Here is a 12,781-nt window from a genome sequence, read left to right on the forward strand (position 1 = left end):
CAAGTTGAAAATACCTGTCCATAAAAACTGACTCAGAGAAGGCAAACACATCTGAAACAGCAGCTCAGCTCAGTTTCTGTAAAATGTGATCTCTCAGGTGCCAATATACATCATGGGGTTGGTGGGTGTCTCCCCAGCAGGGACCTGGCAGGGACCCTCTCCAGTGAGTCTCACCTGTTATCCTGGGAATGTTGTGGGAATCTGCACAGAGGGTGGCGGGTTTGTGCTGGAGGAGCAGTGGGAGCAGGGATCAAGACAAAGTAAATTTTTCCACTGTGTTCATCTTCACCCCCAAATACCCAATGTCTCTGTATTTACAGAATGCAGAATCCTGGAACGATTTCAGGTGTTCTGACACCCTTTCACGTGGCTCTGCTGAGGATGGCCCCACAATGTAGCAGGTCCTTTTGTGTTTCCATCATGCAGTCCCTGTTATCCACCATGTTGGGTGTTTTCAGCTCTGCTTACATCTGATGAAAATGTGGAGCAGTGCAACTGGAAATATTTGGGGCAGGGTTTGTCCCACAAGGCCTCAGCCTGATCTTAACAGTTTCACACCTTTCCTTTTTTCTGACCATTTGCCATAGTGGAGGAAAAAATACTCCTTTTTTATTTTTCTAAACCAGATTTTATTCAAATAATAAATAACAACCTATTAACCCAGCATGCTTTAATGCTCCAAATCTGAATCTAAAAACTAGAGAGAGCACAAACATACCATTAAAAAAGCGTGCGCGGTTCTTCCTCCTGCCCAGCCTCTCCCCCATCGCGCACGCAAGCTGTCTCTTTAATAATGCAAAGGAGCAGTAAATTTCAAGCTGAGGATGGGCAATAACAAGGAGAGTTATTTCCACAATGCCCCAGTGTCAGCCCCTGGCTTAGGCGCACACCTTATTAGTTCTAACAGGCTGGTTAGCATCGGGTCACCTCTGCGGCTCCGCTCCCCGCAGGGTCACCCGGCTCCAGGCGGCATTTGGGGAGGGGGAAGGGAGGCGAGATTTACAGATTCTCTTCTCACCCGGCATTTTTAGCACTGGTTATTTTTATTTACACACCCCGCCCCCCTTCCCCTTTTACTCCTTGCCTTTCTCTTGCCCCCTCTCCCACCCAAAACCTGTGTAAATCCTGGTGGTGGGCAAACCCCTCTCCGGTGAGTGTGGATAGAGGGACTCCTTGGAATGGGGGGTTCCTCTGCTTCTCTTCAGAAGAGAAATAATTCAAATTAATCAGCCTGGGCGTGTGTATGGACAAATAACAACATTCATAAGCCAGTGTTGATGAAAGCAAGCCCAAGGTGGTTGCACTCCCAATTAAGCATGACGGTAGCATGTCTGCGGTGAACACGTGTGTGTGTGTGTGTGTGTGTGTGTGTGTGAGGCAGAGAGATGGGCGATGCCTCACTCCTCTCTCACTTTCTCGGGGCCACAGCAATTGTCTGTAGGATGGTTCTTTAAAGTGAGCTAACCCAGGGATGTGTTAAAAGGAATGTTCATTTTTTCCCTAACTGAAAAAATGGGAGAAGCTGCCCATTATGGAAATGCACAGGCGGTTGTGGCCCTCTCCCGGCCCCCTCCCCCACGCGCCAGCTCCCATCCAAAAATGAATGCAAAGAAATACTATTAGGCTGTCTGGTTATGTATTTTTTATGAGGCCATACAAGACACTGCCTGACCTCGTCCAGCTCATGTTATAACCACATTGAAGATGCTTTTCATTTGGGTTCTGCTTTTCAGCCTGGGTGACCTCTATTAAATAAAAAAAAAAAAAGAAAAAAATGGCCTAATATGTGACCCCTGGGACGAGTCGCTTCAAGGATTACATTTAATTCATATGATAATATTGAAATATAATGTTTCTGTGTCTAGTGTTTTGGATGTTTTTCTTTCTTCTTTATTTCAGGAATCCTTTGAGTCTTGCTGAGGATTTTTGTTTCTTTTTTCTTTTTGGAGGGGGGAGAACGAGTAACTCATGCTTGGTGGACAGATTCTTAAAAATCATCTTTATTTCCCTTGGAAAGCCAGTGTGAACATAGCAGCCTGCTCTTCCCCTCGCTTTGAAGGAGAAGAGGAGAAACAAAGGCAGGGAAATTTTTTTTTGTAAGAAAACATGTCTGGCTCGTCAAAATCCAGCCCCATGCTTTGTTTTGGCATTTGCTTACCCAGTTGATAAGGAGTGACCTGCTTTCCTGGCCGGGGGGGCACGGGCAGACCCCCCTCTACCTCCTTGCTCGCCTCCAGCTCCCATTGTCTGCCTCGGCCCCGCCGCTCCCCTCGCACACGGAGTTGGGGCATGGACGCCCCTCTCTGCGCCCGCCCGGGCTGGAGCATCCCAGCCTTTCCCACACACAACGCCTATTTCAGGGCCGTGTAACTTCTCCATCAAATGCACTCCGGGGTGAAACACGACTTGCGACCCTTCAGCTTAGGAGCACGTTTGCTTTTGCCAATTGCAAAATTAAATTTGACTCTTTCCTAAATATTCTGCTTACGAAAAAGCAGTCAAGAAAGTGCATTTTTTTCCCCCTGTCCTCACACTAAAATCATGTTGCCAGGTGTATGGGGGAATTCAGCCATCAGTCAGCAATCCAAGCCGAGACCTTGCATTGGGAAGCAACGAAGCCCTTAATCATTCCCGGTAATGACATGTTTGGAAAAAAGTGCCACACGTGTGCACCGTGTATTTTCAGCAAACATCTAATGCGAGGGTGTGAAACAGTGGCTGCGGTGCACAGTGTGCTTGTGCAAGGGCTTCCCTCCCCTCTTCCTCCTCCTCCTCCTGCTCCAGCCTGGCTGTGCTGCCCTGCTCACAAAAGCCGTGTCCTTAGAACAATAGGCCTGTGCTCCTGGAGACCCATCCCGGCACACACGATGCTGCTTCTGTGACGTTTGCAAGGGGATACACAACCCCGATTATTAATTTTTTTTTTCCTTTTCCCCACTGTGAGTGGAGCTGTGAAATAGTAAAATTAATTTGTGCAAAAATACCCCTGAACAGCACTCGGGTTGAAACAGTCCAGGTCGGTGCCGCGTGGTTACGGCTGACCTGGGTCCCCGCCGTCGTGGGAGCTCTCGACGCGCCCCATAAACGCTCGCCCTCCTGGGCACCCGCTCCGGGAGGCTCGGGCAGGTGAGGGCTGAGCGCTGGGGGGCTCGGGGCAGGTGAGGGTTCAGAACTGCCATCCCCGTTGCGTTTATTCGTGCCGTAGGCTGAACCTCGACAGTTTTTGGCAAAAACCTAATTAGCGCCAGGTCTGAGGCCTGCGTTACGTGTATGTGTGCGGCGGCGTTTTGTGTACGATATTAAAAAAAATATCCAGGCTTTGGGTTGCCTTTTGTAAGGCATGGAGCTGTGACCCTCCCTCCGCTGCTCCCTCCCCCCGGAGCCCCAGACTTCGCCGTGCCCTGGCTGCGAGCTTACATGGAGTTGTCTTTTTTTATTTTTTTTATAAACCCAGTCACAACACGGGAAGAGGAGGAGGAGGAGGAGGAAGAGAGAGAAAGACAGAACTAAAAACCCTTGAAGGATGGCTCTCCAAAATTCGTGGCGGAACCACGGGGAATCCCTGGTAGCGCGGGAGCGGAGGTAAGGCAGCCTGCGCCCACCCTCCTGCCGGCCCCCCGCGCCCTCGCTTTTGGGCTGGGAGCGCGGCTTGTGGGGAGCGGGAGGGAAGGTAGAGGTGGGAGGTGGGTGGTGGGTGGGTGGTGGGTGGAGGAGACACCTTCGCCTCGCGCTGCTTAAGTGGGCGCGGCGCTGATGTGAATATGCAAATGGGCGGCCGGGCGCGTCACACGTGCGGCTGCTCCCCCTCCCCTCGCTCCCCTCCCTCGCTCGCTCCTTTCCCACCCGGGGCTCGGGGGGAACGTGGGGACGTGGGGGGCACCGGCCCCGTCCCGCCCGTCCCGTCTCACTCATCCCGTCCCGCCCTGGGAGCGGCGGAGGTGCGAGGCCGGGATGGGAGCGGGGGTGACCCCGACACGGGGGGAACGGACGCGATCGCTGCCGGGGGGCGCGGGGGGGGGCTGGCCTCCCCCGCTTCGCTGATTGATGTCAGGGGCCAACAGGATCCGGCTTTCCTGGCGATGATGATGGTGATGGTGATTGCGATGATTACACTCATCATTAGTGGGAATTTGAATTTTGCCATGGTCAAGGCTGGGCGGGTGCACGACCCCCGCGCCCGGGAACTTAAGGAAAGAAAAGACAGGATTTGGAAAATTATTAATTTATGCACTGGAAGGGTCGAGTTACAAAGGTTTTCACGCAGCCCTGTTTTATTGCGAGTATACGTCGAGATCGGCAAAAAGATGGGAAAGGCGTTTTTGTTATTAAAGGAAAATCCTTTATTGGAGGGATGATTTAGAAATTTACAGTCAATGGAATTTAATTTTATCCTTTGCCTTTCACTTTATCCACATTTTAATAAAAGAGCCACGAAGAATAAAAGTAGCCAGGTGATTGCTGAACAAAGCAGATCTCGAGTCTGAATAGGATTGAAAATCGGTGCCTGCGCTCCCTGCGCCTGGCGGGGCCGCGGGTGACACCCCCGGCTGTGTGCCCGGGCTGGGGGACACTGCGGTGACGACACACACCTTAATACAAAATTAATATTTCATGTGCAGGAGGCACAAACTTTTTGGTACATTTCTCCTTCCCCTCTGTTTGCCGACCTGGTGATTTGGGTATGCCTGATCATGTCTTAGGTTTCTACGTGGTTATTCCACGCAGAGACCGATTTTCAGGGGAGTGGAGTGCTGCTGGGGATGTCTGCCAGCACCCCGAGGTGGCAGTGACCATGTGTGGTTCTGCAGAACATCACTGGCATTAATTCACTGCGAAAAAAACCAAATGCAAATCAACTCCATTAGTTTTTCTTAGGTTCTATCAGGGACTTTAAAAGGATCTACTAATGGGATAACTGTATTCACTAGATTGATAAATAAATAGAAAATCCCTAATTCTTTTGAGGCGTGGGGCTGGAAGCAGCAGATGGAAGTGACTCCAGGGTAACTGAATAAAACCCCTGTGCTGATAGTGTTTGATTGATCATAGTGTAGTGCACTAAGAGACAAGGAGTCAGCTGAGGGGAGAAGAGGGAAAAGGTGAGAGATGGAGCAGGAGAGAAGTGTAACCCAGTTAACAGTTCCAGCAGGACAAACCGCCTGCCTGTGTGCCTTGCTCTCCAAAGTGTGCCCAGTGTCCTGCATGCCTCTGCCACCCAAATGCCACGCTGGCTTTCAGCTCTCAGACAGCCCAGCTGGTCAGTGTTGAGTTTGCTTTCACTATCCCAGTCTCTGTGCTTTCCCTCGCTGTGGCTGCAGGCCCGTCCTGGCCGCACCGCACTCTGGGGTGTACAGCTGGCACAGCCTAGTGCCAAGGGCACGGTGCCCGGGGCAGCGTGGCTGCCAAGGGGCAGCGCGGGCAGGCCGAGCCCCGGGCACGCGGCAGGGCAGCGTTGGCTCCGGGGCCCTTTGGGTGCCCGGCCCTCGGCCGGCACCTGCAGCCGTGCGCGCTCGCACGATTCCCCGCGCTCGCTCCGCCGTGCCAATAAAGAAGAAAGGCAGGGATGAGGATTGTTGCTATTGATCTGCCCAAGGGGATCATTAGGCATCAGTATCAATCTACAAATCAGTGGGCCTGTGTTACTTGCTTGGGCAGTCATTGCCAATTTGTTCCTATTAGATGGCCGAGCCCGGAGGTGTTTGATGAGCAGATTGGGTCTTTATCTCGGCGCTGGAGAGCAGGCGGGCGTGGGGAGATGCCGCAGCTTTGCAGGATTGCTGCTGTTTGTTTGTTTTCCTCTGCTGAAACCCTTTTCACTTCTCTGTACAGAATTTTGTAGGGGCTGAATGTGTTTCTGCTTTATGGATGGTTTTTCATATCATCAGATTAAACATATTGAGAGTTTAGGAGAAACTATTTTAAAATAATCCCCCTGCTTTTATTCGGTCTGTTTACCAGCAGCACTCCCTATAAAAATACATATTCATGCCAGATTCTTTTGTTACCCTTTCCAGGTCAGACCTAACATTAAGGAACGCAAACAATTTTGCTTTTGCTATCCCAGTGCCCATTCCTTGGGATTTATTGAGTTGTGCTTAGTGAGATGATTGTTTTCACAGTATTTCTCTCTGTGATTTAATTATTTAGGCTAAAAAATTAAAGCTTGCAGATAATATTTTATTTTCTCAGTGTTTTTATGTGGAGGGCAGCCCCAGGGGTTAGTGGCCCCTTGGACAGAGCCCTGCTCTGTGCGGCGCCTTACAGAGCTGCCTCCCTCATCTGCATATTTACAAATAAGAAAAATGTTTAACACTATGCAAAATGAATAACAAATTTAGACCATAACAAAAGAATGGAAATTAATGGCAAAGAAAAGGATCAAACCAGTTCACATGAATGATCTGATCCGACATGAGTGCTGTGTTATTTAATGCAAACCTTGATTCCGACTGTTCCACTCACTCCTCGCACGAGTATCGCGCAGTTTAAACATCTGTCCAGCCGTTAAAGACCCTATTGATGCTGTGTTATTGGATTTCTAATTTCCAGGTTTTGTCAGGGGGTTTAACAGACTATGGGAGTGTTTATAATTTCTAATGAGTTTAATCTCTAATTTGCCTCTATTACCTGGGACTGTCAAATCCCCTTCTCAGCACTTGGTCTGTGAAAATTCAAGATACAGAAATACAGGTTTCTAAAGAACTCGAAATATTTGTCATATCTTTTATATACAAATATGTGTGCAGTAAACAGAACTATACATTCTTATTCTCTTTGAAGATCAAGCCTGATTTTAATCCTGCCTATCTGCTGCAATCACAGTATATTACCTCAACCCAAGTTTCTTTGAGGACTTTTTGGATAGATGTCACTATTTCATTGGAGATAAAATAGGGTGTGTTTTAGGATACCACATTATTGCTGCCTGATTAGTATTTGATCAAATCCTATCTGTTTTTTTGTCCCTGAGACAATCCAGCTCCTCCACATCCGGAGGCGAATTCGCCTCATTCTGTCTGACAAGTGTTTTGTTGGGGAGCAGCGGATCAGATCCGTGTAAACACGCGGCTGGGGCGGGGAGACCCGCACTTTTAATTTATCATAAACTCCACAGAACTCATTAGCTTTCATCTTTACATCGCACGTATAGAAATGAATTCTGAGCTCACTCGGGGAGGCTTTTTTTTCTGTGGAGTTTGCTGTACAAATATTTATGGACCTTTTCCTTTGTAGTAGAGATTCCAGTGGCAACAGCTATCACACGACGAACAGCAGCTTGCGACTTAGGGAAGAGGTTGCCAAAAGCTGTTGTTTATTTAGTTGCATGGCATTTTGTCTTGAAATTTGTTTTGCTCCTATTCGCAAAAAATACAAGGCTCTCTTGGGAGGAGAAATCAGGATTTTTTGCCTATACTACAGGAAAAAAAAAGGGAAAAAAGCCTCCCAGAAAATGAAATCTAAGTGTGTTTGTGTGTACGAACATAACTTTATAATCAGCATATTCTAAGGATTTTCAGAGCAGGAAACTGCTCACGGCCCATTCACAAAACACACATGGTGATTTTATGGTAGGTTTTGTTTTAAAGATAATGATTTGTCTCCGCGTTGCAGTTGTTTATGTTTCTGTCTATATCTCTTTCCTCACCCCTGTTTTATTTAGTAAGGTTTCAGCTGTGAAATTTCTCCATGAAACAATTGATACATTCTCCACACGCTGCAGCGAGGGAAAAAAAGCCCCTTAGATTAATGGTCAGTGTCTCATCCACACAAATTTGTGTTACGATACTACCGAGAAGCTGCGAATTACTGACAAGATCTAGAATAATTCCTAATGCTGTCGAAGGCTTCATTTTCTCCTCCGCATGATGGATGAGGCATAAGAAGTGCTTTCTGAGATCGTTAATGTGCATCATTCTGTTAAGTGTTATTAAAGTCCGTCTGTCTTCGGCAGCAGAAACAATGGCTTAGCCCTTATTTTGTCTCTCTCTTTGCTAAACTCCAACTGCCTTTTACTAATGTGGCCTGTTTTGGGGCTCTTACAGTGGCTGCTTTGTACACGGTGTTTCTGTTGGTTTGGGGAATTGTATTTTCCCTTTGAGTTTAATGTTGGCTTGTGGCATGGGGAGGCACAGCGCATTCACGGTGATTCTATCTGTAACCTGTGGATAATGTCCAAGCAGTGCAGGAGCCGGACCAAAGCTTCCATTTAAGCTTGGAAAATAGGATTCAACTTTCCCTTCGGAAGGCTGTTCCTGCGGAGCGACGCTGGGCTGGGAAACTACCCCCAGGAGCAGCCGTGCCCGCTCATTTTCCCCTGGATTAATTGTTTAAAAATCTGGGAATTGCTGTCTGAGGAGAGAGTGAGCTGGTCCCCTGCTGGCAGGGGAGCTGGCACGGGGCGACCCAAGCTCGTCCTGTTCAGGCAGAAATCGCTGCCCTGTCCTGGTCCCGTGGGCATCGCCCCATTCCCCAAGGGGGAGGAGGCCAGCCCCAGATTGCAGATGGATCGTATTAAATCAAAAGTACTTTTAACCAAACAGAAGAATTCACTTTAAAGGTTTTTAACCTTTCTTAAGAGCCAATTTTTCCTTAAGCCCTGCGATAATAAAATACAATATAATTTATAGAGCACTCTCCACGGGTATGCATTCCTCCTCTCTTTTTTTGGTACAGTCAGATAAAACATCCAACAACTGGGATGATAATCACGAAAAAACAAAAAGCAACTGATCATAAAGCATTTAGAAATGTAACATTCCTTTTACAAGGGATTCAGACATCCTTGGGAAGCCTCACTTCTATACTTTTAATAGAATTAGAGAAGTGTGATGCACAGCTGGTAAAAGCTCAGTCATCCACAGCACAGCGAGTTTTTGAGTATTTAATTTTATATTTGAATAATTCTCCAGATCAGGCTATAATCATGGATGTCATATAAAAAGATTTTTTTCATAAATTACATTATTTCACAGATGTGCAAATACTTCTGTGAAAAAAATTACATTGATCAGTTTTTAATACCCCCCTGTCTCACCCTTCAGTCAAAAGGAAAAATAGCTTTTTTCCCATCTTTGTCTTCAGAAAGGTGCTAGATTGTAAACATCTGAAGGAAATGAAAGGGGGTTGGCCAGTCCACCCCAAATTCTTTCCAGATTTTCATTCCTTTCACCAGCAGCCTTCTGTTCTTGGAGGAGAGGGAGGAACAGCAGAAGAAAGAGAGAGATGTCTCTGTTTCTTATTAAAATTTAAAGTGCAAAGCAGGGGCTGTATTTTGCTAATTTTCAATCTGCTAATTGGGAAGGGGGCTAGGAGGTGAGGGGCCGTGGGGACACGGGAGGCTTGGTGGGACAAAGCCTGGCCAGTGACACGGCCCAGCGGGGCCGGCAGGCACCAGGCACAGCCCCGGCCTCGCTGCCGGAGAGGGCTTGGACTGGCTGCACTTTGGAATCCCACATTATAACATCCTGTTTATTCTTTTAATTAGAAAGTGACTCGTTTACCAAGAATAAACTTCCCAACAGGCTTGTGCTCTGCCTGGCCAGGGCTCCGGGCTGCCTGAAAGCCTTGCTCCCGGTGGGACCGGGGGCCTCAGGGCCACCTGGCCCCTGGAGCTTGTGTCCCTCCAGCTCCTAGCTCTTTGCATTTATCTGCTCCAAACATGGGAAATATTTAATTGAGGCGCAGGCAATGCCACAGCACTTCCTCACATGCCGAGTATCTGGTTATCTTGGGTATTGTTGTGAATGGAAAAGTTGGCCCTAATGTTAAATTCAGGAATGGCGACTGAGATAAATGCCAACTTCCCAGCTCTCTCATCCCATCTCCTATGCCGTTTAGGGGAAAGGAAGGCTGAAAATAACTTTGTAAAAGTTACCAAGGTGTCACACCCTGCCTGCTTGGGCTTCAATCAGAGTTGCCAGCTTGTTTTTCAGGGAATTTAAGTACCAGATGCACTTGGAGAAAGCAAGCTAAACATCAGAGTTTATTTTCAATATGCAAGTGGTATAAAAATATGCAAGCCCTGATCTGAGTGCTATGGAAACTGCTCCACAAAAATGTGGAACGAAAGCTGTTACTGTAAGCGTGGTTCATGTCCTGTAACAGCTGTGACAGCCCGGCACAGCTCAACACTTGTCCAATTAGATGAAAATACTCAAAAGGAAACCTGATTTAAATAAGATCTGTAATAATCTTTCACAATTACAAAGTCTTCCAGTGACAAACACTGTCCCCCTGCCCGGATCTCCTGGACCCTGCGTTGGCCTCGGCCCAGTGGACGCCGTCTCTCCCTCCTCGCGCCGGCTCCAAAAGCATTTTTCAGGGCTTATGTTACAGTTATTTGCAGATTATTTTAGGTCTGTGTTCTTTTATATCCACTTAGCAACTTGCAAGGAATATTTCAGGAGCAGCCCATGCTTGATGTGCCCCATTTTGGGGAGCAGGAGGACTAGGTGGGGCAGATTTAAAAGCCATTATTGTATTTATGACAGATGGTTTTCAGTTTTGGCAAGAAAGCCCCGATAGACACTAGCGCAGAGACAGGAATGTGGACACGTATCATTAAGCTCTTTCTGTTAATCAAATGCAAGAAATACAGTAAATTTATTTTTATATCTGACCTGTGGAACAAATATGGCCAATGGATATTACACATAACAGGTCTTAAAAGGAACAATTATAGTTTCCCTTTAACTTTTCTGATTTGTTACAAGTTGTATCTATTTCTGAAGTTTTAAGGATACCAACGATTAAAATCATCCTACTGCATAAATTTTAGTTATTTACCATAGTTCATAAGTGTCGTGTGATGACCTTTTTCTGGCTTCATAAAATCAGTGACTTAATATAATTTAGGATCTGAGAGTGCAAGTTCCTTGATTCATTTATCATTTGATGCTGAAATTTGTTTAGTCTGGATCGACGGCCCTACTCAGCTTTTCCTACTGGTCATAGATTCTTTGTACACTGGAAACTGGGAGATCTTTGTGTCTTGTCTCTTTTCTTTCAAGTTTGACCAAAAATAGTCATTAAAGACTTCAGAAGCCCCCTAACTTTATAAATAAAGGCTCTTGACTGACTCTGATGGGAGTTCCATGCACAGAACAGCCCCTATCACCAATTTTTCAGAATGGGAAAGTGTGTTAATATAGAATACACCTTGAATGAAGTGGCCAGTTTTGAGTGTATTCCAGACAACTTTTTATGAATGCAGTTAAATAGGGAGTTTTAATAGCTTCAGGAGAATTACATTTGAAATTGTTCAATAAAGAATGTTTTTAAATATATACATAGATAGGTGATAGATGTATCTGAAAGCAGGAGGCAATGCAGTAATTTATTTTAAAAATTCTTCTGTAGTCAGCGTGAGTGATTTCAAATGGGATCCCAGAATCTCCAAGCCAAAGCTCTCATCTTCTAAGGAATTTCACCTGGAATAAAATGTTGCCTTAGAAATTGTTGACGTAATAGTCCCCTTGGGAACCCCAGAGCAGTCAAAGAGAAATCCAACAATAAATCCAGGGGCCACCTGGATAACTCCCATTAAAGGCTTTTTTTCAGTGGAAAATATTCTTTAAAAGCTTAATTCTTCCTAAATGTAAAGTCCAGCGATCGTGTTTCTGTAGAACTTTTACAGTTGCGTGTTTCACGTGGTTTTGTTTGAAGTACTTCTCCAGGCTCAGGGACAGTGACAGCAGCACTGTGTTCTCCTTGTGCCCCCCCTCTGCAGGGGCCGGGGAAGCGGAGGGCACCGAGCACACCCGGGCTGGGCCTTGCGTGGCTCCTGGTGTGACCCAGCCTCGGCAGCGCAGGGCCCAGCAGTGCCCCCGACACGGGAGCCACGGCAGGAGCGCCGCTCCCTGAGCGCTGAGCACTGAATGCTGAGTGCTGGGCCCTGAGCCCTGAGCCCTGAGCGCTGAGCGCTGAGCCCTGAGCCCTGAGCCCTGAGCCCTGAGTGCTGAGCCCTGAGCCCTGAGTGCTGAGCCCTGAGCCCTGAGTGCTGAGCCCTGAGCCCTGAGTGCTGAGCCCTGAGCCCTGAGTGCTGAGCCCTGAGCCCTGAGTGCTGAGCCCTGAGCCCTGAGTGCTGAGCCCTGAGCCCTGAGTGCTGAGCCCTGAGCCCTGAGTGCTGAGCCCTGAGCCCTGAGTGCTGAGCCCTGAGCCCTGAGTGCTGAGCCCTGAGCCCTGAGTGCTGAGCCCTGAGCCCTGAGTGCTGAGCCCTGAGCCCTGAGTGCTGAGCCCTGAGCCCTGAGTGCTGAGCCCTGAGCCCTGAGTGCTGAGCCCTGAGCCCTGAGTGCTGAGCCCTGAGCCCTGAGTGCTGAGCCCTGAGCCCTGAGTGCTGAGCCCTGAGCCCTGAGTGCTGAGCCCTGAGCCCTGAGTGCTGAGCCCTGAGCCCTGAGTGCTGAGCCCTGAGCCCTGAGTGCTGAGCCCTGAGCCCTGAGTGCTGAGCCCTGAGCCCTGAGTGCTGAGCCCTGAGCCCTGAGTGCTGAGCCCTGAGCCCTGAGTGCTGAGCCCTGAGCCCTGAGTGCTGAGCCCTGAGCCCTGAGTGCTGAGCCCTGAGCCCTGAGTGCTGAGCCCTGAGCCCTGAGTGCTGAGCCCTGAGCCCTGAGTGCTGAGCCCTGAGCCCTGAGTGCTGAGCCCTGAGCCCTGAGTGCTGAGCCCTGAGCCCTGAGTGCTGAGCCCTGAGCCCTGAGTGCTGAGCCCTGAGCCCTGAGTGCTGAGCCCTGAGCCCTGAGTGCTGAGCCCTGAGCCCTGAGTGCTGAGCCCTGAGCCCTGAGTGCTGAGC

General features: G+C 48.4%; 1 protein-coding gene across 1 annotated transcript in view; it reads left to right on the forward strand.

The window, feature by feature from the left end:
* The first annotated feature begins 3,454 nt into the window (after nucleotides 1–3,454).
* Nucleotides 3,455–12,781, forward strand: part of ZFHX3 (zinc finger homeobox 3) — a 382,144-nt gene continuing 372,817 nt past the window's right edge. Inside the window, exon 1 of the mRNA XM_041400380.1 lies at nucleotides 3,455–3,582. The gene's annotated coding sequence lies outside the window, so the exon portion shown is untranslated. The remainder of the gene's footprint in view (nucleotides 3,583–12,781) is intronic.

The sequence above is a fragment of the Onychostruthus taczanowskii genome, unplaced genomic scaffold (assembly GCF_017590055.1).
Source record: "Onychostruthus taczanowskii isolate IOZ18803 unplaced genomic scaffold, ASM1759005v1 scaffold18, whole genome shotgun sequence".
NCBI lineage: Eukaryota > Metazoa > Chordata > Aves > Passeriformes > Passeridae > Onychostruthus > Onychostruthus taczanowskii.